Below are 23,897 nucleotides of genomic sequence, written 5' to 3'. Positions count from 1 at the left end.
CCACCAACCTATTGGTTAACAGCCGAACGCGCTAACCATTGCGCCACGGAAGCCCAAAAATTAAATGGTCGTCAGGTATTGTGGAAAAACTTTGGCTTTCTACGTTACATTTGAGATCACACAACACCGCTCCCGGGTGGGCTCGAACCACCAACCTATTGGTTAACAGCTGAACGCGCTAACCATCGAGCCACTGAGGCCCAAAAATTAAATGGTCGTCAGGTATTGTGGAAAAACTTTGGCTATTTACGTTATATTTGAGATCCCAAAACACCGCTCCCGGTTGGGCTCGAACCACCAACCTATTGGTTAACAGCCGAACGCGCTAACCATTGAGCCACGGAAGCTCAGAAAATAAATGGTTATCACGTATTATGGAAAAATTATGACTTTTCACGCTACATCTGAGACCTCACAACACCTCTCCCGGGTGGGCTCGAACCACCAACCTTTCGATTAACAGCTGAACGCGCTAACCATTGCGCCACGGAAGCCCAAAAATTAAACGCTCGTCAGGTATTGTGGAAAAACTCTGACATTTTACGTTACATCTGAGACGTCACAACACCGCTCCCGGGAGGGCTCGAACCACCAACCTTTCGGTTAACAGCTGAACGGGCTGACCATTGCGCCACTGAAGCCCAAAAATTAAATTTTCGTCAGGTATTGAGGTAAAACTTTGACTTTTTACTTCACATCCGAGACCTCACAACACCGCTCCCGGATGGGCTCGAACCACCAACCTTTCGATTGAGAGCCGAACGCGCTAACCATTGAGCCACGGAAGCTCAGAAATTAAATGGTTGTCACGTATTGTGGAAAAGTTTTGACTTTTTACGCTACATCTGAGACCCCACAACACCTCTTCCGGGCGTGCTCGAACCACCAACCTTTCGATTAACAGCTGAACGCGCTAACCATTGCGCCACGGAAGCCCAAAAGTTAAATGTTCGTCTGGTGTTGTGGAAAAACTCTGACATTTTACGTTACATCTGAGACGTCACAACACCGCTCCCGGGAGGGCTCGAACCACCAACCTTTCAGTTAACAGCTGAACGCGCTGACCATTGCGCCACTGAAGCCCAAAAATTAAATTTTCGTCAGGTATGGAGGTAAAACCTTGACATTTTACTTCTCATCTGAGACCTCACAACACCGCTCCCGGATGGGCTCGAACCACCAACCTTTCGGTTAACAGCCGAACGCGCTAGCCATTGCGCCACGGACGCCCAAAAATTAAATGGTTGTCAGGTATTGTTGAAAAGTTACGACTTTTCACGCTACATCTGAGACCCCACAAATCCTCTCTCGTTTGGGCTCGAACCAACAACCTTTCGGTTAACAGCTGAACGCGCTGACCATTGCGCCACTGAAGCCCAAAAATTAAATTTTCGTCAGGTATTGAGGTAAAACTTTGACTTTTTACTTCACATCCTAGACCTCACAACACCGCTCCCGGATGGGCTCCAACCACCAACCTTTCGATTGACAGCCGAACGCGCTATCCATTGAGCCACGGAAGCTCAGAAATTAAATGGTTGTCACGTATTGTGGAAAAGTTTTGACTTTTTACGCTACATCTGAGACCCCACAACACCTCTACCGGGTGGGCTCGAACCATTAACCTTTCGATTAACAGCTGAACGCGCTAACCATTGCGCCACGGAAGCCCAAAAATTAAATGTTCGTCAGGTATTGTGGAAAAACTCTGACATTTTACGTTACATCTGAGACATCACAACACCGCTCCCGGATGGGCTAGAACCTCCAACCTATTGGTTAACAGCCAAACGCGCTAACCATTGAGCCACGGAAGCTCAGAAATTAAATGGTTGTCAGGTATTGTTGAAAAGTTACGACTTTACAAGCTACATCTGAGACCCCACAAAACCTCTCTCGTTTGGGCTCGAACCACCAACCTTTCGGTTAACAGCTGAACGCGCTGACCATTGCGCCACTGAAGCCCAAAAATTAAATGTTCGTCAGGTATTGTGGAAAAACTCCGACATTTTACGTTACATCTGAGACGTCACAACACTTCTCCCGGATGGGCTCGAACCACCAACCTATTGGTTAATAGCCGAACGCGCTAACCATTGCGCCACTGAAGCCCAAAAATTAAATTTTCGTCAGGTATTGAGGTAAAACTTTGACTTTTTACTTCACATCTGAGGCCTCACAACACCGCTCCCGGATGGGCTCGAACCACCAACCTTTCGGTTAACAGCCGAACGCGCTAACCATTGCGCCACGGACGCCCAAAAAAATGGTCGTCAGGTATTGCGGAAAAACTTTGGCTATTTACGTTACATTTGATATCCAAAAACACCGCTCCCGGGTGGGCTCGAACCACCAAGCTATTGGTTAACAGCCGAACGCGCTAACCATTGAGCCACGAAAGATCAGAAAATAAATGGTTATCACGTATTATGGAAAAAGTTTGACTTTTCACGCTTCATCTGAGACCTCACAACACCTCTCCCGGGTGGGCTCGAATCCAACCTTTCGATAAACAGCTGAACGCGCTAACCATTACGCCACGGAAGCCCAAAAATTAAATGCTCGTCAGGTATTGTGGAAAAACTCTGACATTTTACGTTACATCTGAGACGTCACAACACCGCTCCCGGGAGGGCTCGAACCACCAACCTTTCGGTTAACAGCTGAACGCGCTGACCATTGCGCCACTGAAGCCCAAAAATTAAATTTTCGTCAGGTATTGAGGTAAAACTTTGATTTTACTTCACATCCTAGACCTCACAACACCGCTCCCGGATGGGCTCCAACCACCAACCTTTCGATTGACAGCCGAACGCGCTAACCATTGAGCCACGGAAGCTCAGAAATTAAATGGTTGTCACGTATTGTGGAAAAGTTTTGACTTTTTACGCTACATCTGAGACCCCATAACACCTCTACCGGGTGGGCTCGAACCACCAACCTTTCGATTAACAGCTGAACGCGCTAACCATTGCGCAACGGAAGCCCAAAAATTAAATGTTCGTCAGGTATTGTGGAAAAACTCTGACATTTTACGTTACATCTGAGACATCACAACACCGCTCCCGGATGGGCTAGAACCTCCAACCTATTGGTTAACAGCCGATCGCGCTAACCATTGAGCCACGGAAGCTCAGAAATTAAATGGTTGTCAGGTATTGTTGAAAAGTTACGACTTTTCAAGCTACATCTGAGACCCCACAAAACCTCTCTCGTTTGGGCTCGAACCACCAACCTTTCGGTTAACAGCTGAACGCGCTGACCATGCGCCACTGAAGCCCAAAAATTAAATGTTCGTCAGGTATTGTGGAAAAACTCCGACATTTTACGTTACATCTGAGACGTCACAACACTTCTCCCGGATGGGCTCGAACCACCAACCTATTGGTTAATAGCCGAACGCGCTAACCATTGCGCCACTGAAGCCCAAAAATTAAATTTTCGTCAGGTATTGAGGTAAAACTTTGACTTTTTACTTCACATCTGAGGCCTCACAACACCGCTCCCGGATGGGCTCGAACCACCAACCTTTCGGTTAACAGCCGAACGCGCTAACCATTGCGCCACGGACGCCCAAAAAAAATGGTCGTCAGGTATTGCGGAAAAACTTTGCCTATTTACGTTACATTTGAGATCCAAAAACACCGCTCCCGGGTGGGCTCGAACCACCAAGCTATTGGTTAACAGCCGAACGCGCTAACCATTGAGCCACGAAAGATCAGAAAATAAATGGTTATCACGTATTATGGAAAAAGTTTGACTTTTCACGCTTCATCTGAGACCTCACAACACCTCTCCCGGGTGGGCTCGAATACCAACCTTTCGATTAACAGCTGATCGCGCTAACCATTGCGCCACGGAAGCCCAAAAATTAAATGCTCGTCAGGTATTGTGGAAAAACTCTGACATTTTACGTTACATCTGAGACGTCACAACACCGCTCCCGGGAGGGCTCGAACCACCAACCTTTCGGTTAACAGCTGAACGCGCTGACCATTGCGCCACTGAAGCCCAAAAATTAAATTTTCGTCAGGTATTGAGGTAAAACTTTGACTTTTTACTTCACATCCTAGACCTCACAACACCGCTCCCGGATGGGCTCGAACCACCAACCTTTCGATTAACAGCTGAACGCGCTAACCATTGCGCCACGGAAGCCCAAAAATTAAATGTTCGTCAGGTATTGTGGAAAAACTCTGACATTTTACGTTACATCTGAGACGTCACAACACTTCTCCCGGATAGGCTCGAACCACCAACCAATTGGTTAACAGCCGAACGCGCTAACCATTGAGCCACAGAAGCTCAGAAATTAAATGGTTGTTAGGTTTTGTGGATAAGTTATGACTTTTTACGTTACATCTGAGACCCTACAACACCTCTCCCAGGTGGGCTCGAACCACCATCCTTCCGGTTAACAGCCGAACGCGCTAACCATTGCGCCAAGGAAGCCCAAAAATTAAATGGTTGTCACGTATTGTGGAAAAGTTTTGACTTTTAACGCTACATCTGAGACCCCACAACACCTCTTCCGGGTGGGCTCGAACCACCAACCTTTCGATTAAGAGCTGGACGCGCTAATCAATGCGCCACGGAAGCCCAAAAATTAAATGTTCGTCAGTTATTGTGGAAAAACTCTGACATTTTACGTAACATCTGAGACGTCACAACACCGCTCCCGGATGGGCTCGAACCACCAACCTTTCGGTTAACAGCCGAACGCGCTAGCCATTGCGCCACGGATGCCCAAAAATTAAATGGTTGTCAGGTATTTTTGAAAAGTTACGACTTTTCACGCTTCATCTAAGACCCCACAAATCCTCTCTCGTTTGGGCTCGAACCACCAACCTTTCGGTTAACAGCTGAACGCACTAACCATTGCGCCACGGAAGCCCAAAAATTAAATGGTCGTCAGGTATTGTAGAAAAACTTTGGCTATTTACGTTACATTTGAGATCCAAAAACACCGCTCCCGGGTGGGCTCGAACCACCAAGCTATTGGTTAACAGCCTAACGCGCTAACCATTGAGCCACGAAAGATCAGAAAATAAATGGTTATCACGTATTATGGAAAAATTTTGACTTTTCACGCTAATTCTGAGACCTAACAACACCTCTCCCGGGTGGGCTCGAACCACCAACCTTTCGGTTAACAGCTGAACGCGCTGATCATTGCGCCACTGAAGCCCAAAAATTAAATTTTCGTCAGGTATTGAGGTAAAACTTTGACTTTTTACTTCACATCCGAGACCTCACAACACCGCTCCCGGATGGGATCGAACCACCAACCTTTCGATTGACAGCCGAACGCGCTAACCATTGTGCCACGGAAGCTCAGAAATTAAATGGTTGTCAGGTATTGTGGAAAAACTCTGACATTTTACGTTACATCTGAGACATCACAACACCGCTCCCGGATGGGATAGAACCTCCAACCTATAGGTTAACAGCCGAACGCGCTAACCATTGAGCCACGGAAGCCCAAAAATTAAATGCTCGTCAGGTATTGTGGAAAAACTCTCACATTTTACGTTACATCTGAGACGTCACAACACCGCTCCCGGGAGGGCTCGAACCACCAACCTTTCGGTTAACAGCTGAACGCGCTGACCATTGCGCCACTGAAGCCCAAAAATTAAATTTTCGTCAGGTATTGAGGTAAAACTTTGACTTTTTACTTCACATCCGAGACCTCACAACTCCGCTCCCGGATGGGATCGAACCACCAACCTTTCGATTGACAGCCGAACGCGCTAACCATTGAGCCACGGAAGATCAGAAATTAAATGGTTGTCACGTATTGTGGAAAGGTTTTGACTTTTAACGCTACATCTGAGACCCCACAACACCTCTTCCGGGTGGGCTCAAACCACCAACCTTTCGATTAAGAGCTGGACGCGCTAATTACTGCGCCACGGAAGCCCAAAAATTAAATGTTCGTCAGGTATTGTGGAAAAACTCTGACATTTTACGTAACATCTGAGACGTCACAACACCGCTCCCGGATGGGCTCGAACCACCAACCTTTCGGTTAACAGCCGAACGCGCTAGCCATTGCGCCACGGACGCCCAAAAATTAAATGGTTGTCAGGTTTTGTTGAAAAGTTACGACTTTTCACGCTACATCTGAGACCCCACAAAACCTCTCTTTTGGGCTCGAACCACCAACCTTTCGGTTAACAGCTGAACGCGCTAACCATTGCGCCACGGAAGCCCAAAAATTAAATGGTCGTCAGGTATTGTGGAAAAACTTTGGCTATTTACGTTACATTTGAGATCCAAAAACACCGCTCCCGGGTGGGCTCGAACCACCAAGCTATTGGTTAACAGCCGAACGCGCTAACCATTGAGCCACGAAAGATCAGAAAATAAATGGTTATAACGTATTATGGAAAAAGTTTGACTTTTCACGCTACATATGAGACCTCACAACACCTCTCCCGGGTGGGCTCGAACCACCAACCTTTCGATTAACAGCTGAACGCGCTAACCATTGCGCCACGGAAGCCCAAAAATTAAATGTTCGTCAGGTATTGTGGAAAAACTCTGACATTTTACGTAACATCTGAGACGTCACAACACCGCTCCCGGATGGGCTCGAACCACCAAACTTTCGGTTAACAGCCGAACGCGCTAGCCATTGCGCCACGGACGCCCAAAAATTAAATGGTTGTCAGGTATTGTTGAAAAGTTACGACTTTTCACGCTACATCTGAGACCCCACAAATCCTCTCTCGTTTGGGCTCGAACCACCAACCTTTCGGCTAACAGCTGAACGCACTAACCATTGCGCCACGGAAGCCCAAAAATTAAATGGTCGTCAGGTATTGTAGAAAAACTTTGGCTATTTACGTTACATTTGAGATCCAAAAACACCGCTCCCGGGTGGGCTCGAACCACCAACCTATTGGTTAACAGCCGAACGCGCTAACCATTGAGCCACGAAAGCTCAGAAAATAAATGGTTCTCACGTATTGTGGAAAAGTTTTGACTTTTTACGCTACATATGAGACCCAACAATACCTCTCCCGGGTGGGCTCGAACCAACAACCTTTCGATTAACAGCTGAACGCGCTAACCATTGCGCCACGCAAGCCCAAAAATTAAATGTTCGTCAGGTATTGTGGAAAAACTCTGACATTTTACGTTACATCTGAGACGTCACAACACTTCTCCCGGATAGGCTCGAACCACCAACCAATTGGTTAACAGCCGAACGCGCTAACCATTGAGCCACAGAAGCTCAGAAATTAAATGGTTGTTAGGTTTTGTGGATAAGTTATGACTTTTTACGTTACATCTGAGACCCTACAACACCTCTCCCAGGTGGGCTCGAACCACCATCCTTTCGGTTAACAGCCGAACGCGCTAACCATTGCGCCAAGGAAGCCCAAAAATTAAATGGTGGTCACGTATTGTGGAAAAGTTTTGACTTTTAACGCTACATCTGAGACCCCACAACACCTCTTCCGGGTGGGCTCGAACCACCAACCTTTCGATTAAGAGCTGGACGCGCTAATCAATGCGCCACGGAAGCCCAAAAATTAAATGTTCGTCAGGTATTGTGGAAAAACTCTGACATTTTACGTAACATCTGAGACGTCACAACACCGCTCCCGGATGGGCTCGAACCACCAACCTTTCGGTTAACAGCCGAACGCGCTAGCCATTGCGCCACGGATGCCCAAAAATTAAATGGTTGTCAGGTATTTTTGAAAAGTTACGACTTTTCACGCTTCATCTGAGACCCCACAAATCCTCTCTCGTTTGGGCTCGAACCACCAACCTTTCGGTTAACAGCTGAACGCACTAACCATTGCGCCACGGAAGCCCAAAAATTAAATGGTCGTCAGGTATTGTAGAAAAACTTTGGCTATTTACGTTACATTTGAGATCCAAAAACACCGCTCCCGGGTAGGCTCGAACCACCAAGCTATTGGTTAACAGCCTAACGCGCTAACCATTGAGCCACGAAAGATCAGAAAATAAATGGTTATCACGTATTATGGAAAAATTTTGACTTTTCACGCTACATCTGAGACCTAACAACACCTCTCCCGGGTGGGCTCGAACCACCAACCTTTCGGTTAACAGCTGAACGCGCTGACCATTGCGCCACTGAAGCCCAAAAATTAAATTTTCGTCAGGTATTGAGGTAAAACTTTGACTTTTTACTTCACATCCGAGACCTCACAACACCGCTCCCGGATGGGATCGAACCACCAACCTTTCGATTGACAGCCGAACGCGCTAACCATTGAGCCACGGAAGCTCAGAAATTAAATGGTTGTCAGGTATTGTGGAAAAACTCTGACATTTTACGTTACATCTGAGACATCACAACACCGCTCCCGGATGGGCTAGAACCTCCAACCTATAGGTTAACAGCCGAACGCGCTAACCATTGAGCCACGGAAGCCCAGAAATTAAATGGTTGTCAGGTATTGTTGAAAAGTTACGACTTTTCAAGCTACATCTGAGACCCCACAAAACCTCTCTCGTTTGGGCTCGAACCACCAACCTTTCGGTTAACAGCTGAACGCGCTGACCATTGCGCCACTGAAGCCCAAAAATTAAATTTTCGTCAGGTATTGAGGTAAAACTTTGACTTTTTACTTCACATCTGAGGCCTCACAACACCGCTCCCGGATGGGCTCGAACCACCAACCTTTCGGTTAACAGCCGAACGCGCTAACCATTGCGCCACGGACGCCCAAAAAAAATGGTCGTCAGGTATTGCGGAAAAACTTTGGCTATTTACGTTACATTTGAGATCCAAAAACACCGCTCCCGGGTGGGCTCGAACCACCAAGCTATTGGTTAACAGCCGAACGCGCTAACCATTGAGCCACGAATGATCAGAAAATAAATGGTTATCACGTATTATGGAAAAAGTTTGACTTTTCACGCTTCATCTGAGACCTCACAACACCTCTCCCGGGTGGGCTCGAATACCAACCTTTCGATTAACAGCTGAACGCGCTAACCATTGCGCCACGGAAGCCCAAAAATTAAATGCTCGTCAGGTATTGTGGAAAAACTCTGACATTTTACGTTACATCTGAGACGTCACAACACCGCTCCCGGGAGGGCTCGAACCACCAACCTTTCGGTTAACAGCTGAACGCGCTGACCATTGCGCCACTGAAGTCCAAAAATTAAATGGTCGTCAGGTATTGTGGAAAAACTTTGGCTATTTACGTTACATTTGAGATCCAAAAACACCGCTCCCGGGTGGGCTCGAACCACCAACCTATTGGTTAACAGCCGAACGCGCTAACCATTGAGCCACATAAGATCAGAAATTAAATGGTTGTCACGTATTGTGGAAAAGTTTTGACTTTTAACGCTACATCTGAGACCCCACAACACCTCTTCCGGGTGGGCTCGAACCACCAACCTTTCGATTAAGTGCTCGACGCGCTAATTATTGCGCCACGGAAGGCCAAAAATTAAATGTTCGTCAGGTATTGTGGAAAAACTCTGACATTTTACGTAACATCTGAGACGTCACAACACCGCTCCCGGATGGGCTCGAACCACCAACCTTTCGGTTAACAGCCGAACGCGCTAGCCATTGCGCCACGGACGCCCAAAAATTAAATGGTTGTCAGGATTTGTTGAAAAGTTACGACTTTTCACGCTACATCTGAGACCCCACAAAACCTCTCTTTTGGGCTCGAACCACCAACCTTTCGGTTAACAGCTGAACGCGCTAACCATTGCGCCACGGAAGCCCAAAAATTAAATGGTCGTCAGGTATTGTGGAAAAACTTTGGCTATTTACGTTACATTTGAGATCCAAAAACACCGCTCCCGGGTGGGCTCGAACCACCAAGCTATTGGTTAACAGCCGAACCCGCTAACCATTGAGCCACGAAAGATCAGAAAATAAATGGTTATAACGTATTATGGAAAAAGTTTGACTTTTCACGCTACATATGAGACCTCACAACACCTCTCCCGGGTGGGCTCGAACCACCAACCTTTCGATTAACAGCTGAACGCGCTAACCATTGCGCCACGGAAGCCCAAAAAATAAATGCTCGTCAGGTATTGAGGTAAAACTCTGACATTTTACGTTACATCTGAGACATCACAACACCGCTCCCGGATGGGCTAGAACCACCAACCTATTGGTTAACAGCCGAAAGCGCTAACCATTGAGCCACGGAAGCTCAGAAATTAAATGGTTGTCAGGTATTGTTGAAAAGTTACGACTTTTCACGCTACATCTGAGACCCCACAAAACCTCTCTCGTTTGGGCTCGAACCACCAACCTTTCGGTTAACAGCTGAACGCGCTGACCATTGCGCCACGGAAGCCCAAAAATTAAATGTTCGTCAGGTATTGTGGAAAAACTCTGACATTTTACGTTACATCTGAGACGTCACAACACTTCTCCCGGATGGGCTCGAACCACCAACCTATTGGTTAATAGCCGAACGCGCTAACCATTGCGCCACTGAAGCCCAAAAATTAAATTTTCGTCAGGTATTGAGGTAAAACTTTGACTTTTTACTTCACATCTGAGGCCTCACAACACCGCTCCCGGATGGGCTCGAACCACCAACCTTTCGGTTAACAGCCGAATGCGCTAACCATTCGCCACGGACGCCCAAAAATTAAATGGTCGTCAGGTATTGTGGAAAAACTTTGGCTATTTACGTTACATTTAAGATCCAAAAACACCGCTCCCGGGTGGGCTCGAACCACCAACCTATTGGTTATTAGCCGAACGCGCTAACCATTGAGCCACGAAAGCTCAGAAAATAAATGGTTTTCACGTATTGTGGAAAAGTTTTGACTTTTTACGCTACATATGAGACCCAACAACACCTCTCCCGGGTGGGCTCGAACCACCAACCTTTCGATTAACTGCTGAACGCGCTAACCATTGCGCCACGCAAGCCCAAAAATTAAATGTTCGTCAGGTATTGTGGAAAAACTCTGACATTTTACGTTACATCTGAGACGTCACAACACTTCTCCCGGATAGGCTCGAACCACCAACCAATTGGTTAACAGCCGAACGCGCTAACCATTGAGCCACAGAAGCTCAGAAATTAAATGGTTGTTAGGTTTTGTGGATAAGTGTGACATTATGCTTTGTATTATTAGTAGGCCAGTTTATGAACAGCCCCATATTAGCTTAATGTCTATTATTTATCTAATCTCTCGTGTATAAAAAGGCCCCCTCTCTGTGTTAAAAATTCAGTCTATCTCGGACCTCGATCATGTATAAATCATTGTAAATAAAACCATAGTTTTAAAGTATCAACTCCTGTGTAGTCGTACAAACACACAACATGGTGTCAGAAGTTCGTTAATGTGGTATTTAGTCGCGCGATATCACGGTTAGCTTTAATTCGTTAATCAGTAATCGACTAGATTTGCGGTCTACCTCGACACGGAAAATGCAGAACGCCGCAGCCTTTCAAGTGCAACCGCCTTGCCAATTCAACTTTTCGAATTCCAATGAGTGGCCCCGATGGAGGAGGAGGTTCGAGAGATTCAGATCCGCGTCCGGTCTTAGTTCCAAGACAGGAGAGGAACAAGTCAACGCGTTAATATACATGATGGGCGACAAAGCTGATGACGTATTCTTGTCATTTACGTTTGCCACCGATGCAGAGAAGTCTGACTTCAATGTCGTTATGAATAAATTCGAAGGACATTTCATTCTCCGGAGGAACGTTATCTACGAGCGAGCAACCTTCAACTCACGAGTTCAGCAAGATGGCGAACCGGTAGAAGAGTTTATCACCGCGTGTCGAGCCCAGATTGAGAAATGTGCCTACGGAACTCTCCAAGACGAATTGCTGAGAGACCGAATAGTAGTCGGGGTGCGAGACAAAGCCCTGTCGGAAAAAATGCAATTAGACGGAAACCTTACACTGGAGAAAGCGATCTCAACCGCCCGCCATGCCGAAGAAGTTCGCCGACAACAACAAGAATTAAACGCAGGAAGTTATAAAAACGGAACTCCGGCTGTTGTCGAAAAGCTTGGCTCTCGAAACACCTCTCAGACGAAGGAGAACAGGCGACCAAGAGCAACTCATCCTTCAAGACCAATTCAACGCGATCAAAAGGTTACTTCAGATACCTGCAAGAAATGCGGAATGTTCGAGAAACACAATCGAGAGCGATGCCCAGCATATAGAGCAGTTTGCAGGAAGTGTAAGAAGATTGGCCGCTACGAGCGTGTGTGTCAAAGGTCAACCACCAACTACAATCGTGAGGTCACATCGCAAATGATCTCTGTGGATGATGATGACTCAACGCCAATGGATACGTTCTTGGGAAAAGTCAGCAGCGACGAGATACAAGATCGTTGGATGGTAAACATTAGGATTAATGCAAAACAAGTTCAATTCAAGATAGATACCGGCGCGGACGTTTGCGTATTACCAGACTCGCTGTACAAGGCGAAATTTCAAGACTTAGCACTGAATAAATCTGACCGACGTCTGTTTGGACCAGGGAAGACCTTGATTAACTGCAAAGGTTTCATTGAAGCCTACCTGTCAAGTAGAGATACCACCATCCATGACAAGGTCTATGTCATCGACCAATTGCAAGTTCCACTTCTAAGCCTCAGAGCAAGTGAAGACCTGAAAATAGTTCAAAGAATCGATGAGCTGCAACTCACGGAGACGAGTATAAGACCAAAGGACCATTATCCTCAACTATTTACCGGCTTAGGACGAGTCAAACGAAGCTACAAACTGAAGCTGAAACCGAACGCAGTACCGTATGCAGTGACGACTCCACGTCGAGTTGCGATTCCTTTGATGTCACAAGTCGAAGCTGAATTGAAACGAATGGTGGACTTGGGAGTAATCCGGAGAGTCGAGGACCCCACAGACTGGTGCGCTCCCATGGTGGTCGTGAGAAAGGATTCTGGCGAATTAAGGATATGCGTGGATTATACGCAACTGAATAACTACGTACAACGTGAACGGTACCAGATACCGGCTGTAGACCATACGCTTGGACGACTGGCTGGAGCCGAGATCTTCTCAAAACTTGATTGTAATTCCGGTTATTGGCAGATACCGCTACATCCGGACTCCATATTACTAACGACTTTCATGACGCCATTTGGAAGATATTGCTGCAATTGCCTGCCCTTTGGTTTAACATCTGCATCCGAGCACTACCAAAGCCAAATGTCTTCGTATATTGAAGGCGTCAAGAACACAGTTTGTCATCAGGACGACATTCTAGTATGGGGCAAGGACATGGCCGAACATGATGAAAACCTAAAGGAAGTTCTCGAAAGATTGAAAGACCAAGGAGTCACGCTCAATGAAAGGAAATGCCTCTTTGGAGTCAAAATTCAAATTCAAATTCAAAATGTTTATTTTTTACTTATCATTACATATACAGTTTGCTACGGGGCTAAGTCACATTGTGACTTGTAAGCCCCGTGCCTATCTGCTTAATTTAATACAACAATTTAATTTAAAATATAGATTTAACAATGGTGTATTATAATAATTAGTGTTAAAGATTCATGAAAAAAGAATTAATGAATTTATGTTATATCCACTTAAAATTGAACAGTGGCATGGTATATTATAAAAAATTTAACAAAAGGATCAAGTTTTTGGGGCACGTAATAGACAGTGCCGGGATCAGTCCAGACGAGGAGAAGGTTCGAGCCATAGTCGAGATGAAATCACCATCTGATGTCGCAGAGCTACGTCGTCTATTAGGAATGGTAAATTATCTTGGAAAGTTCATTCCCCGAATGGCCGAGCAGCTTAAACCACTAAGTAGTCTATTGAGCACCAAGAACAGCTGGATTTGGGGCCCAAGTCAAGAAATGGCCTTCAAATACCTCAAGACGACACTCACAAGCAAGCCTGTTTTGGGTATCTTCGATCCGAGGAAGCCAACAGTAGTATCCGCCGATGCGTCAAGCTATGGGATTGGAGCAATACTTCGACAAGAACAAGCCAATGGAACTTACAAAGTCATTGCCTATGCCTCGAAGACGTTATCCTCGACAGAACAACGCTATGCGCAGATCGAGAAGGAGGCGTATGCATTAACGTGGGCATGCCAGCGATTTGAGGATTTCATAACGGGTATAACAATAAAGCTAGAAACTGATCATCAGCCCCTTGTTTCCATATTGCATTCGAAACAACTGGACGATTTATCTCCGAGACTGCAAAGGCTACGTCTACGCATGATGCGATACTCGTACAAGGTCTCCTACGTGCCTGGAAAATCCTTAGTTGCCGCTGATACATTGTCTAGAGCTCCGTTGATAGACGTTGACGACAACGAGCTACAACAAGAAATTTCAGCTCACGTACAGTTAGTAATGATGAACCTACCCACTACAGATCCAAAGCTTGCGGAAATTCTTCATAAACAACAGGAAGATGCTACATGCAGAACATTACAACGTTACCTCGAACATGGATGGCCGGAGAAAAAACGCGTACACAGTAGTTGTAAAGACTACTTCAGCTACAGGCATGAAATCACCATCCAAGACGGAATCATCATGAAAGGCAGCAGACTGCTCATTCCAGGTTCCATGCGTCCAGAAATAATGGATCGAATTCATCAAGGTCACATGGGAATCGTCAAATGTCGAGAAAGAGCCAAACAATCCGTCTGGTGGCCTGGAATTTCACGGGAAATCGAAGATAAGGTGAAAAGATGCGAACGATGTCTCAAAGAATCAGTCAACTTTCATGAGCCCTTAAAACCAACAAGCTTACCCGAACGACCATGGCAAGCAGTTGCCATAGATATGCTACATCATGGGGGAAAATGGTACCTGGTCATGATGGACTACTACTCAAAATATCTGGAATTGGCTCGAATGAAAGATCAAACTACAAAAACTGTCATCGAGATCATCGAAGATATATTTGCACGACACGGAATTCCAGAGGTGGTCCGCAGCGATAATGGCACTAATTTATCAGCGACAAGAACCTTGGAATTCATCGCATTCTCCAAGAAATATGGATTTCGATCTATCACGAGCAGCCCAAGATATCCTCAAAGTAATGGGTTCGCAGAAGCAGCAGTAAAGACAGCGAAATCCATTTTAAAGAAATCTGACAACATCCCTTTGGCACTGTTGGCGTACCGATCTACACCGACGTCCAATGGTTTCAGTCCAGCACAAATGCTTATGAGTCGCCATCTCCGAACAACGCTCCCATTACCGTCAAACATGCTTGTCCCGACGATCTTATCAGCAGAACGTATCAAAGAAACATCACTAACGCAGAAAAAAACTCAGAAACGAAATTACGACCAACGCCATAGAGTCAGAGAGCTACACAAATTAGATCTTGGGAAAAGGGTATGGATAACCGATTTACGCAAAGAAGGAACCGTTTTCGAGAAAGCAGAGGAGCCCTGATCATATATAATCGAGACGTCTAAAGGAAGGATTCGAAGAAACCGGTTCCATCTAGTTCCCCTACCGGACAGTCATCAAAATCACGGAATCAAGTCTTTCACTCCGGAATCGAGTATTGGCCCAGAGGACGTCATAGATCCACCAAACATCATTGATTGAGAGGAACCTGTCTCTGAGCCAGCCCACGACAATCATCCATGCAATGCTGAAAACCTTCAAGATACCGACAGAGAGAACTTGCGAGCTGATCCATCTGAGTCCAATACCACGAGGTCACCGGAAAGTACGAATAAGAGAAAGACAAGAAGCAAATTGCCAAAAGACGACAAAGGGACAGTAACACGATCCGGAAGAATCTCAAAGCCATCGACTAAGTTAAATTTATAAAACGCATTCTTATTTGTATAAAAAAAGGGGATGTGACATTATGCTTTATATTATTAGTAGGCCAGTTTATGAACAGCCCCATATTAGCTTAATGTCTATTATTTATCTAATCTCTCGTGTATAAAAAGGCCCCCTCTCTGTGTTAAAAATTCAGTCTACCTCGGACCTCGATCATGTATAAATCATTGTAAATAAAACCATAGTTTTAAAGTATCAACTCCTGTGTAGTCGTACAAACACACAACAATAAGTTATGACTTTTTACGTTACATCTGAGACCCTACAACACCTCTCCCAGGTGGGCTCGAACCACCATCCTTTCGGTTAACAGCCGAACGCGCTAACCATTGCGCCAAGGAAGCCCAAAAATTAAATGGTAGTCAGGTATTGTGGAAAAACTTTGGCTTTCTACGTTACATTTGAGATCCCACAACACCGCTCCCGGGTGGGCTCGAACCACCAACCTTTCGATTAACAGCTGGACGCGCTAATTATTGCGCCACGGAAGCCCAAAAATTAAATGTTCGTCAGGTATTGTGGAAAAACTCTGACATTTTACGTAACATCTGAGACGTCACAACACCGCTCCCGGATGGGCTCGAACCACCAACCTTTCGGTTAACAGCCGAACGCGCTAACCATTGCGCCACGGACGCCCAAAAAAAAATGGTCGTCAGGTATTGTGGAAAAACTTTGGCTTTTTACGTTAAATTAGAGATCCCACAACACCGCTCCCGGGTAGGCTGGAACCACCAACCTTTCGGTTAACAGCCGAACGCGCTAACCATTGCGCAACGGAAGCCCAAATATTAAATGGTCGTCAGGTATTGAGGTAAAACTTTGTCTTTTTACTTCACATCTGAGACCTCACAACACCGCTCCCGGCTGGGCTCGAACCACCACCTTTCGGTTAACAGCCGAACGCGCTAACCATTGCGCCACGGACGCCCAAAAATTAAATGGTCGTCAGGTATTGTGGAAAAACTTTGGCTATTTACGTTACATTTGAGATCCCAAAACACCGCTCCCGGATGGGCTCGAACCACCAACCTTTCGATTAACAGCCGAACGCGCTAACATTGAGCCAGGGAAGCCCAAAAATTAAATGTTCGTCAGGACAATAAATAAAAATGTACCTCGATTTTTAATAACATTTTCAAAATCGACGTTTCACGGCCAAAGAAGCATATTTTGAGTATTTCTACACTATTTTCAAATGTAACCACTGAAACCATTATTTTTATACTTTTTGCTTTAATTCAAGCAATTTAACGATATTCATTCAAAAAACTGTTAAAATTCAATTTTCAATAAGAAATCGTATTCACGGATTTTGTGTCTTGAAGAAGAAAAACCTGCGATTTTTTCGGTACTTTTTTGAATGCATTTTTTTCTGGAGAAATTTTTGACCGAATTCAGCTTAATTCAATATAAAACACTCATTAAAAGTGATTTCATCTCGATTGAACAATAAATAAAAATGTACCTCGATTTTTAATAACATTTTCAAAATCGACGTAACTCGGCCTCAGATATGGCCGTTGCCGAGAGTGCTAGTTAAAAATTCGAATTTAAATTAAGTGAGACAAATTAACCTTCATCTTTATAACCTTGACTTTTTACGTCACATCTGAGACCTCACAACACCGCTCCGGGATGGGGTCGAACCACCAACCTATTGGTTAACAGCCGAACGCGCAAACCATTGAGCCACGGAAGCTCAGAAATTAAATGGTTGTCAGGTATTGTGGAAAACCTTGACTTTTTACGTCACATCTGAGACCTCACAACACCGCTCCCGGATGGGCTCGAACCACCAACCTATTGGTTAAGAGCCGAACGTGCTAACCATTGCGCCACGGAAGCCCAAAAGTTAAATGCTCGTCAGGTATTGTGTAAAAACCTTGACTTTTTACGTCACATCTGAGACCTCACAACACCGCTCCCGGATGGGCTCGAACCACCAACCTATTGCTTAACAGCCGAACGCGCTAACCATTGCGCCACGGAAGCCCAAAAGCTAAATGCTCGTCAGGTATTGTGCAAAAGCTTGACTTTCTACGTCACATCTGAGACCTTACAACACCGCTCCCGGATGGGCTCGAACCACCAACCTATTGGTTAACAGCCGAACGCGCTAACCATTGCGCCACGGAAGCCCAAAAGTTAAATACTCGTCAGGTATTGTGTAAAAACCTTGACTTCTTACGTCACATCTGAGACCTCACAACACCGCTCCCGGATGGGCTCGAACCACCAACCTATTGGTTAACCGCCGAACGCGCTAACCATTGCGCCACGGAAGCCCAAAAGTTAAATGCTCGTCAGGTATTGTGTAAAAACCTTGACTTTTAACGTCACATCTGAGACCTCACAACACCGCTCCCGGATGGGCTCGAACCACCAACCTATTGGTTAACAGCCGAACGCGCTAACCATTGCGCCACGGAAGCCCAAAAGTTAAATACTCGTCAGGTATTGTGTAAAAACCTTGACTTCTTACGTCACATCTGAGACCTCACAACACCGCTCCCGGATGGGCTCGAACCACCAACCTATTGGTTAACCGCCGAACGCGCTAACCATTGCGCCACGGAAGCCCAAAAGTTAAATGCTCGTCAGGTATTGTGTAAAAACCTTGACTTTTAACGTCACATCTGAGACCTCACAACACCGCTCCCGGATGGGCTCGAACCACCAACCTATTGGTTAACAGCCGAACGCGCTAACCATTGAGCCACGGAAGCTCAGAAATTAAATGGTTGTCAGGTGTTGTGGAAAAACTTTGGCTTTCTACGTTACATTTGAGACCCCACAACACCTCTCCCGGGTGGGCTCGAACCACCAACCTTTCGATTAACAGCTGAACGCGCCAACCATTGCGCCACGGAATCCCAAAAATTTAATGCTCGTCAGGTATTGTGTAAAAACCTTGACTTTTTACGTCACATCTGAGACCTCACAACACCGCTCCCGGATGGGCTCGAACCACCAACCTATTGGTTAAGAGCCGAACGTGCTAACCATTGCGCCACGGAAGCCCAAAAATTAAATGGTCGTCAGGTATTGTGGAAAAACTTTGGCTTTCTACGTTACATTTGAGATCACACAACACCGCTTCCGGGTGGGCTCGAACCACCAACCTATTGGTTAACAGCCGAACGCGCTAACCATTGCGCCAAGGAAGCCCAAAATTTAAATGCTCGTCAGGTATTGTGTAAAAACCTTGACTTTTTACGTCACATCTGAGACCTCACAACACCGCTCCCGGATGGGCTCGAACCACCAACCTATTGCTTAACAGCCGAACGCGCTAACCATTGCGCCACGGAAGCCCAAAAGTTAAATGCTCGTCAGGTATTGTGCAAAAGCTTGACTTTTTACGTCACATCTGAGACCTCACAACACCGCTCCCGGATGGGCTCGAACCACCAGCCTATTGGTTAAAAGCCGAACGCGCTAACCATTGCGCCACGGAAGCCCAAAAGTTAAATACTCGTCAGGTATTGTGTAAAAACCTTGACTTCTTACGTCACATCTGAGACCTCACAACACCGCTCCCGGATGGGCTCGAACCACCAACCTATTGGTTAACCGCCGAACGCGCTAACCATTGCGCCACGGAAGCCCAAAAGTTAAATGTTCGTCAGGTATTGTGTAAAAACCTTGACTTTTAACGTCACATCTGAGACCTCACAACACCGCTCCCGGATGGGCTCGAACCACCAACCTATTGGTTAACAGCCGAACGCGCTAACCATTGCGCCACGGAAGCCCAAAAGTTAAATACTCGTCAGGTATTGTGTAAAAACCTTGACTTCTTACGTCACATCTGAGACCTCACAACACCGCTCCCGGATGGGCTCGAACCACCAACCTATTGGTTAACCGCCGAACGCGCTAACCATTGCGCCACGGAAGCCCAAAAGTTAAATACTCGTCAGGTATTGTGTAAAAACCTTGACTTTTAACGTCACATCTGAGACCTCACAACACCGCTCCCGGATGGGCTCGAACAACCAACCTATTGGTTAACAGCCGAACGCGCTAGCCATTGAGCCACGGAAGCTCAGAAATTAAATGGTTGTCAGGTGTTGTGGAAAAACTTTGGCTTTCTACGTTACATTTGAGATCACACAACACCGCTTCCGGGTGGGCTCGAACCACCAACCTATTGGTTAACAGCCGAACGCGCTAACCATTGCGCCAAGGAAGCCCAAAATTTAAATGCTCGTCAGGTATTGTGTAAAAACCTTGACTTTTTACGTCACATCTGAGACCTCACAACACCGCTCCCGGATGGGCTCGAACCACCAACCTATTGCTTAACAGCCGAACGCGCTAACCATTGCGCCACGGAAGCCCAAAATCTAAATGCTCGTCAGGTACTGTGCAAAAGCTTGACTTTTTACGTCACATCTGAGACCTCACAACACCGCTCCCGGATGGGCTCGAACCACCAACCTATTGGTTAACAGCCGAACGCGCTAACCATTGCGCCACGGAAGCCCAAAAGTTAAATACTCGTCAGGTATTGTGTAAAAACCTTGACTTTTTACGTCACATCTGAGACCTCACAACACCGCTCCCGGATGGGGTCGAACGACCAACCTATTGGTTAACAGCCGAACGCGCTAACCATTGCGCCACGGAAGCCCAAAAATTAAATGGTCGTCATTTATTGTGCAAAAACTTTGGCTTTCTACGTTACATTTCAGATCCCTCAACACCGCTCTCGGGTGGGCTCGAACCACCAACCTATTGGTTAACAGCCGAACGCGCTAACCATTGCGCCACGGAAGCCCAAAAGTTAAATGCTCGTCAGGTATTATGTAAAAACCTTGACTTTTTACGTCACATCTGAGACCTCACAACACCGCTCCCGGATGGGCTCGAACCACCAACCTATTGGTTAACAGCCGAACGCGCTAACCATTGCGCCACGGAAGCCCAAAAGTTAAATGATCGTTAGGTATTGTGTAAAAACCTTGACTTTTTACGTCACATCTGAGACCTCACAACACCGCTCCCGGATGGGCTCGAACCACCAACCTATTGGTTAACAGCCGAACGCGCTAACCATTGCGCCACGGAAGCCCAAAAGATAAATGCTCGTCAGGTATTATGTAAAAACCTTGACTTTTTACGTCACATCTGAGACCTCACAACACCGCTCCCGAATGGGGTCGAACCACCAACCTATTGGTTAACAGCCGAACGCGCTAACCATTGCGCCACGGAAGCCCAAAAATTAAATGGTCGTCATTTATTGTGCAAAAACTTTGGCTTTCTACGTTACATTTGAGATCACACAACACCGCTCCCGGATGGGCTCGAACCACCAACCTATTGGTTAACAGCCGAACGCGCTAACCATTGAGCCACGGAAGCTCAGAAATTAAATGGTTGTCAGCTATTGTGGAAAAACTTTAGCTTTCTACTTTACATTTGAGACCCCACAACACCTTTCCCGGGTGGGCTCGAACCACCAACCTTTCGATTAACAGCTGAACGCGCTAACCATAACGCCACGGGAGCCCAAAAATTAAATGCTCGTCAGGTATTGTGTAAAAACGTTGACTTTTAACGTCACATCTGAGACCTCACAACACCGCTCCCGGATGGGCTCGAACCACCAACCTATTGGTTAACAGCCGAACGCGCTAAACATAGCGCCACGGAAGCCCAAAAGTTAAATGCTCGTCAGGTATTGTGTAAAAACCTTGACTTTTTACGTCACATCTGAGACCTCACAACACCGCTCCCGGATGGGCTCGAACCACCAACCTATTGGTTAACAGCCGAACGCGCTAACCATTGCGCCACGGAAGCCCAAAAGTTAAATGCTCGTCAGGTATTGTGTAAAAACCTTGACTTTTTACGTCAAATCTGAGACCTCAAAACACCGCTCCCGGGTGGGCTCGAACCACCAACCTATTGGTTAACAGCCGAACGCGCTAACCATTGCGCCACGGAAGCCCAAAAGTTAAATGCTCGTCAGGTATTGTGTAAAAACCTTGACTTTTTACGTCACATCTGAGACCTCACAACACCGCTCCCGGATGGGCTCGAACCACCAACCTATTGGTTAACAGCCGAACGCGCTAACCATTGCGCCACGGAAGCCCAAAAGTTAAATGCTCGTCAGGTATTATGTAAAAACCTTGACTTTTTACGTCACATCTGAGACCTCACAACACCGCTCCCGGATGGGCTCGAACCACCAACCTATTGGTTAACAGCCGAACGCGCTAACCATTGCGCCACGGAAGCCCAAAAGTTAAATGATCGTTAGGTATTGTGTAAAAACCTTGACTTTTTACGTCACATCTGAGACCTCACAACACCGCTCCCGGATGGGCTCGAACCACCAACCTATTGGTTAACAGCCGAACGCGCTAACCATTGCGCCACGGAAGCCCAAAAGATAAATGCTCGTCAGGTATTATGTAAAAACCTTGACTTTTTACGTCACATCTGAGACCTCACAACACCGCTCCCGAATGGGGTCGAACCACCAACCTATTGGTTAACAGCCGAACGCGCTAACCATTGCGCCACGGAAGCCCAAAAATTAAATGGTCGTCATTTATTGTGCAAAAACTTTGGCTTTCTACGTTACATTTGAGATCACACAACACCGCTCCCGGATGGGCTCGAACCACCAACCTATTGGTTAACAGCCGAACGCGCTAACCATTGAGCCACGGAAGCTCAGAAATTAAATGGTTGTCAGCTATTGTGGAAAAACTTTAGCTTTCTACTTTACATTTGAGACCCCACAACACCTTTCCCGGGTGGGCTCGAACCACCAACCTTTCGATTAACAGCTGAACGCGCTAACCATAACGCCACGGGAGCCCAAAAATTAAATGCTCGTCAGGTATTGTGTAAAAACCTTGACTTTTAACGTCACATCTGAGACCTCACAACACCGCTCCCGGATGGGCTCGAACCACCAACCTATTGGTTAACAGCCGAACGCGCTAAACATAGCGCCACGGAAGCCCAAAAGTTAAATGCTCGTCAGGTATTGTGTAAAAACCTTGACTTTTTACGTCACATCTGAGACCTCACAACACCGCTCCCGGATGGGCTCGAACCACCAACCTATTGGTTAACAGCCGAACGCGCTAACCATTGCGCCACGGAAGCCCAAAAGTTAAATGCTCGTCAGGTATTGTGTAAAAACCTTGACTTTTTACGTCAAATCTGAGACCTCAAAACACCGCTCCCGGGTGGGCTCGAACCACCAACCTATTGGTTAACAGCCGAACGCGCTAACCATTGCGCCACGGAAGCCCAAAAGTTAAATGCTCGTCAGGTATTGTGTAAAAACCTTGACTTTTTACGTCACATCTGAGACCTCACAACACCGCTCCCGGATGGGCTCGAACCACCAACCTATTGGTTAACAGCCGAACGCGCTAACCATTGCCCCACGGAAGCCCAAAAGTTAAATGATCGTTAGGTATTGTGTAAAAACCTTGACTTTTTACGTCACATCTGAGACCTCACAACACCGCTCCCGGATGGGCTCGAACCACCAACCTATTGGTTAACAGCCGAACGCGCAAACCAATGCGCCACGGAAGCCCAAAAGTTGAATGCTCGTCAGGTATTATGTAAAAACCTTGACTTTTTACGTCACATCTGAGACCTCAAAACACCGCTCCCGGATGGGGTCGAACCACCAACCTATTGGTTAACAGCCGAACGCGCTAACCATTGCGCCACGGAAGCCCAAAAATTAAATGGTCGTCATTTATTGTGCAAAAACTTTGGCTTTCTACGTTACATTTGAGATCCCACAACACCGCTCCCGGGTGGGCTCGAACCACGTACCTATTGGTTAACAGCCGAACGCGCTAACCATTGAGCCACGGAAGCTCCGAAATTAAATGGTTGTCAGGTATTGTGGAAAACCTTGACTTTTTACGTCACATCTGAGACCTCACAACACGGCTCCCGGATGGGCTCGAACCACCAACCTATTGGTTAACAGCCGAACGTGCTAACCATTGCGCCACGGAAGCCCAAAAATTAAATGGTCGTCAAGTATTGTGGAAAAACTTTGGCTTTCTACGTTACATTTGAGATCACACAACAC

General features: G+C 46.3%; 8 non-coding genes across 8 annotated transcripts; all 8 read right to left on the bottom strand.

Moving 5' to 3' along the window:
• Window positions 1-715: 715 nt before the first annotated feature.
• Window positions 716-788, bottom strand: TRNAE-CUC (transfer RNA glutamic acid (anticodon CUC)). The gene has a single exon. It is a non-coding gene; the product is annotated as a tRNA-Glu (tRNA).
• A 1,978-nt stretch (window positions 789-2,766) lies between these two features.
• On the bottom strand, window positions 2,767-2,839 carry TRNAD-GUC (transfer RNA aspartic acid (anticodon GUC)). The gene has a single exon. It is a non-coding gene; the product is annotated as a tRNA-Asp (tRNA).
• A 2,422-nt stretch (window positions 2,840-5,261) lies between these two features.
• Window positions 5,262-5,334, bottom strand: TRNAD-GUC (transfer RNA aspartic acid (anticodon GUC)). Its single transcript has one exon. It is a non-coding gene; the product is annotated as a tRNA-Asp (tRNA).
• Window positions 5,335-5,702: 368 nt separating this feature from the next.
• On the bottom strand, window positions 5,703-5,775 carry TRNAD-GUC (transfer RNA aspartic acid (anticodon GUC)). Its single transcript has one exon. It is a non-coding gene; the product is annotated as a tRNA-Asp (tRNA).
• Window positions 5,776-8,199: 2,424 nt separating this feature from the next.
• On the bottom strand, window positions 8,200-8,272 carry TRNAD-GUC (transfer RNA aspartic acid (anticodon GUC)). Its single transcript has one exon. It is a non-coding gene; the product is annotated as a tRNA-Asp (tRNA).
• Window positions 8,273-10,692: 2,420 nt separating this feature from the next.
• Window positions 10,693-10,765, bottom strand: TRNAI-AAU (transfer RNA isoleucine (anticodon AAU)). The gene has a single exon. It is a non-coding gene; the product is annotated as a tRNA-Ile (tRNA).
• A 6,815-nt stretch (window positions 10,766-17,580) lies between these two features.
• On the bottom strand, window positions 17,581-17,653 carry TRNAK-CUU (transfer RNA lysine (anticodon CUU)). The gene has a single exon. It is a non-coding gene; the product is annotated as a tRNA-Lys (tRNA).
• Window positions 17,654-18,755: 1,102 nt separating this feature from the next.
• On the bottom strand, window positions 18,756-18,828 carry TRNAK-CUU (transfer RNA lysine (anticodon CUU)). The gene has a single exon. It is a non-coding gene; the product is annotated as a tRNA-Lys (tRNA).
• Window positions 18,829-23,897: the final 5,069 nt, after the last annotated feature.

Source organism: Phalangium opilio, unplaced genomic scaffold, assembly GCF_054372755.1.
Source record: "Phalangium opilio isolate 3A_F unplaced genomic scaffold, DU_Popi_V2 ptg000019l_1, whole genome shotgun sequence".
NCBI classification, from domain to species: Eukaryota; Metazoa; Arthropoda; class Arachnida; order Opiliones; family Phalangiidae; genus Phalangium; species Phalangium opilio.
This window is presented reverse-complemented; position numbering and strand designations above follow the sequence as displayed.